Consider the following 6,000-nt stretch of genomic DNA (forward strand, 5'->3'; position numbering starts at 1 on the left):
CAGTAGGTCTTAGAACCTGAAAATTGACACAACTGAGTGCTACACGATACTGGGGATTAGGATCATTCGTGGATTTAAAGCTGATTGCTACCGTCGTTATGTCGCTAAAACGTTCGAACATGTCATTCAGCGGTGGGAGATCGAAAAGCATGTGGAGCTTAGCTTTTGATGACCGTCGCCTCAGTTCGTCTGGATTTGAAAGGGTGAGTTTTTTTGCGTTGAATAATCTTGTAAAATTGCACACATACAATGCACTGATGTTAATAACATGGATTGTTGAGACACATGAAACAAGGTGTGTGAACTATATACAGACTTTTTTGATACCGTTTTCTACACCTCGATTAACAACCTGCACTCATGATGACAACAGTGAATGTTGAAACGTCTGCACAATGTATTCTATATACACAAGTTCTTTGGCAGTGATGTTATAATCTAATTACTCTGTAAGTCCGTGTATAGTGTTCCTAAGTATATACCGGCTCTTAGCAGTTTTGTTGTTAGTCAAGATGTTTTTTCTGGCCCAGTTTTTTGCCAAAAGTTTTGCCGAAAATTTTCCGTACAAGGTCATCGTTCCACTTGGATGCTTAACTCGAAACGTGCACCATTTGTTTGTCACGTGCGCACAAAGTGCCTGATGGTGCATCTTTTACGCCTCGTTGAAGTTCGACGATGTTGGTCGATTAGCGTCGCTTTATCCGCTAAAAATGTTGACTTACCAAGGACTAACACTTGATGTAGCACCACATTAGACAACATGTCATTTCCAAATAAAACAACCTCATTAGTGTTGTTCAAAAAGCCTTACCGGCAAACGAAACCAAATTCCAGGAACAATCCATTTGTGTTCAATAGCATCTGTGGTTGGTGTTTGCATGCAAACATTCGATTTGGTTAATGCCCTTTGTGGTTGTGATTGTTTGCGTAAGAAGGGAAACCACGACAATATGCAGACAATGCAGAAAACACTATATGGAGCAACCACACTTTTCCAATATTCACAGCCCTTGATCGATTTTTTGGTCTTTGCAATTCGACCTGTGACATTGAACGTCGAATAGTCGTTGGATGCATAATGGTCAAAGTAGTTTACATTCATATTCAGTCCAGAATTTGAATGAACATGTAAACGTGTACATGTAAACATGTAAATTCAAGTTCATGAAAAAACCTTCCTTAAGATTTTAAAATATATATGTTTTGTCTGGATGTGATATGTTATGCGTACATTTTTACAGCCATGATGTGTTTACACTTACTTCCAGATACCATGCTGTAAAGGCGAAATATTTAGAGCTTAAAATCTTGAAGACGAATGACTTAAAGTTTGTAATTGAACAATAAAGAACTTAAATTAATACGAAAGTAAAATGTAATCTGGAAAAAAATGTTATAAATTTAATTTACATTTAAGACATTTATAAAATCAGAAATTCTTTTTGGATTTTTTTCCATTACAGTTAGTTTCAGTAATATTACGCAACAGAACATTTCAGTGGATTTTTCCTGAATAGGAAATACACAGCAAACTGATGTCACGAAAAAAACTCGTTAATAACGGAACGTCTTGTCAGGATGCTGTAATGCTTCCCGTATTGGTTCTTTTGCTAACCGCTGTTTGCTTGTCAACAAACATACGTTCTTCATATTCTGGCTGTTAAAAAAGCTTTTTATTGGGCTCGTTTTTAATATAATTTTATCGGCCAAATTCTTATTAATCTCACCAAATTTTGACAATTATATTTTTATTATATTTTAGCTAAATCTATAACTTTATTACGGGTACTTTATTCAAAAAATATTTAATCGCTAGTGGGCGCTGCGCATACAGCTGTTTGTGTTATTTCTCCGCTTGGTGGGAGTGTTAATCAACATTGCTAAACTAACTCGTTGTGCCCCTGATCAAAGCCTCGACATCCCCACCGGCGTTTTTCCGCGGTGCGCGGCATAACGAATGCGATTTAAGTGACGGCGCGATTACAAGTCAAAACCGTGTGAGGCAGTGGTTCGTGTCCATACCTAAATTTTACATATTAGCTCCCTTGCAATGATTCTATTATATCGCTTTACGGTAAAGGGAATGGCCTAGATAATTTTCCTTTTATTTGTATGTTTAGAATGGTCAACTCTTTTACTCTTTCAATTATATTTTCCAAATTGTCAACTGAATATATTCAATTGTAGCCTATAGGCTATTTGAAATGCTCTTTACTATGAATTTTAGTGTCAAATAGGAAATTCTTTTTGCGTTCTCTTGGTCTTGACGAACGCTGGTTTCAAGAGTTTGCCTTATCTGCCCGGATTATTGCAATTCATTGTAAAACGCAAAAAGTAAGATGTTGCTGGTTGACGTCGACGCGTATGTATTGTTTGGTTGTCGGCTGTAAATGTTGTGTCCTAAAGCTAAATCCATTGTCGGGCCATAAACCATGTCGATGGTTTTGAAAGCATGGCTGTAAAAAATACAGGTAATATCACAAGAAGCAGAAAAGTGTGATATGTTTGATAACATGTATTTAGCTTAAGTGTGAAAAACAGACACCTTGGTTTAATAACAAAATCAGATCCCACAATCCAAGCGTAATTTACGCGACGTCAATTTGGAGAAAGTAATTTAACGAGCATAGTTACACAGATTACGTAATAACTTCAGGCAAACACAGACATGGCACGTCGTTTGAACACGCCGATGGGTTCTCTTATCAACAACTGTACATAAAGATGCTACCGGAATTTCCCTACATACTTACGGCATCACGCGTGCAAGGCCAAAAAGGCGTTCCGAAAAGAGGCCATCGAAACTTTGCGCATGACATAGCATCACGTGTTCGAACTTAATGCTCGGAAATTTTTCTGACTTGAAATGAATTTTTCCACTCAGTTCTGTCGCTTTTTGAATTATAATGGTGATTGAGGTCTTGCTCTGTAAAACTTTTGAACAAACAACAACATTGCGAAACTATGTTGGGTGCTGTAGTTTGACTGGGTGTAGGCTATAACTAGGACAAAGGTTCTCAACTATTTGTCTTGCGTACACGTTTACATGTTCATACAAAAGTCGTAATATAAAATTTGCCCCAACCTTTTTCCTACCTAACTGTCCCAGTAAAACTGTAGCAAAGAACTCCCAAGTCGATAGCAGAGCTGCAAGCAGGTCCTAAACTCTACCCGATCCCGACATTTTGTTGACATAAAGCCCCATGTCCGAATGGTAAATTTACGACAGCGAAAAGTAGACACAAATGCGCCCTACAGTGCGAAGTCGGACCCGAAAATGCCGGTTTTATTTAAACTAAAAACCGAACACGGCCTGACGTTTTGGCTTCCGTTTGAAAACATCTTCACACGGTAAATGCAAGTAACCGGTTTTAAATGTTTGTTGTAACATACTTACATTGGGTGTTATGTGTTTCTTGTTGCGTGACATTTAAATTATTTCGATAAGTGAACGTGGAAAAAACATATTGTGTGAAATAAACAGTGAAATCAGAAAACCTAAAACGAAAATGAACCATGTTGTAACATCAAAAGCACACACGATATCAGGCCACTAATCCATTGCTTATGTGGAGATCGACCAAATCTTTGACCTGTTCAAACACATCCTACATTTTTAAGGCGCGTTTCGCATATTTTACGACTAAAGGCAGATGCGAAGCGTATGATGAAAGCATGGACATTGCCCATAACCGATAGATTGTAATCCGGATTCCAGTTCGTTGGCTTTTGTATGTTTAGTCGGTAACGTCTCGAGACCGACGTTTCGGGTTTCCAAAGTGCTTAGCTCTCACGACCGCCCCTCCGTTTTGTTTGTTGGAATGCCGACAAGCACAGGGAAACGCACCGGCCCACCCCAACCTCCTGGGAAACTTTCAACTCCGATTTAGCACACAATGAACACGCTTCTTGCTACGTGTTTTCTCTGCGGGAATCTGAGTATTTACCGGTCCCGGGTCACTCAGGCCACAGTTGTATCGACTTTCCTTTGTCGCCCTTACGAACTGTGTGGCCTCGCAACCAATTGCAAGGACAGCTGAGTGACTGATATAAATTTCAATTCGTGTAATTTGTGCAACGGTGAAACACTACATTGAACTGCAACAAGTCGGCGTTAGTGGATGGTTGTTCTTTACAGGCATGTTATCTTGCAGCAAAGCCTTAGTAGTATAATATATTTTAAGCAAGCTATATTAGTTTAGTGGCCCTAAAAGTACAACAGCTGTTTGCGTTTAGGCCGGGACGCAAATTCTAAAGTCAAGCATCCAGCAGCGCGTGTTTAATTTGTTTTTGAGTAAATTGATTGTTCCATCACCACAGGCAGATGCACTCTTTTGACCGGCGCCCAGATGCATTTGCAGGAATGCCGATAAACCAAAATGTTAAACGCTTCTTTTCTAGAACGCCCTCGAATTTCAAGAAAACTTAATGCCAAATCCAGCATACATCTGAGTGCAATGGTTTTAAATGTCCCACATCAGAAAGGGCGCAGACAAAGGGATATTAGTTATGAGCTGTCAATGTCACTGTTAGCTCTTCTTACTGGCTTTGGTACGCGTGCCCAAATCAGTCTTAGTTGAGTGCATGTTTATTTGTGTACTATAAGCGCATTAGTTGTTTGTTTATCGCTAGCACTGCGAGTAACGTTATATTCCTTCGTACTAGCAGTGAAACTAATACCAGATTAATAGGTAGCAATGAAACCATCTTTGTAAACATATTTAGGAAGTCTTTCGCCCACGTTATGATGCAAGTAACAAATAAATCAGTGGGCACAAATTGGATGACGCCAATCATGCCTCGGTCGACAGCAATTAGCTTCATGGGCATCATAATTTTCCCACTCTTGGTCGTCATTTGTTTTCCTGCACTATTCTCGTTACTACATCGTTTATATTCAAGCACCTGAAGCTACTGGTATATTTTCGGAAAATGATTAAACTGTTGTCTATGGTAAAAAATGCAAGCAAAATTTACTTGGTCTGTGAATTTCGTTAATGATAATATTTTGTTTTGCGTTGGAACTGTCATATCAACAAATATTTGTGCCCTACTGGATAACTAATTGAAAAGTATACAATCATTACAGCTTTGCTAAAACCATAAAAGCCTACAATTGCCGCAACACTTACGTGCAAAATGTCCTTGTTGTGTGAATTTCGTTAATAATAATGTTTTGTTTTTCGGCGAAACTGTCATATCAATATCAGCAAACTATTGTGCCCAACTGGATAACTAATTGAAAAGTATACAAGCATCACAGTTGTGCTTAAACCATACAAGCCCACAACTGCCGCAATACTTGGGTTACAGCGTGCACCAGTTCGCAACAAAGGGGTTATAAAAGGTCAGGTTGACAGAATCAACATATCGGAGATGCGCATTCCGTATCAATTCCGCGGTCTACCATGGGCACTTTTTCGGCGCATGGAAAGTAAACAAAGTGACAATGGCCCGGTATCCAACCAACAGTACACCTGGACTGGGACCTTACCGCCTTTGTCACTTAAACCTCGTGAGCCGGGCATAATAATTCGATCGCTCGTTTTGCGATGATTGTAGCTTGTTATTGTTCCACGTATTGAATGAAAACAACACGGCCCGCACGCTAGTATACGGGCGTATATGCGTGGGTTACTAAAACATTGGGCGGTAACCATGAAGCTAAAGTGTCAACATGCGCTTTCTTTTTTCGAACGCGCAAACCGAAGTTATCGCTTACATGGTGTTATAGTGAAGTATCTGAATACTAAATCGTTAAGTGTATTTTAGGTGAAAGGTTACACCAGGGTGTGGAGTAAATGAGATTGAATACAGAACGATTATTATCGAACAAGATGGCTTATTTGACGGTAGTACAGTGTCACATGTCATGTCAGTAAAACTTTTTGTTTGGTTCGGTTTAAAAACGGTTTACCTGGAACAAACAATAAAATCGCATCTTAAAGGTCTTATATGTCAACGATTTCCTGGTAACCGACAAATTTTTTTACCCAAGGA

The sequence above is a fragment of the Phallusia mammillata genome, chromosome 7 (genome assembly GCF_965637545.1).
Source record: "Phallusia mammillata chromosome 7, kaPhaMamm4.hap1.1, whole genome shotgun sequence".
Taxonomy (NCBI): Eukaryota; Metazoa; Chordata; class Ascidiacea; order Phlebobranchia; family Ascidiidae; genus Phallusia; species Phallusia mammillata.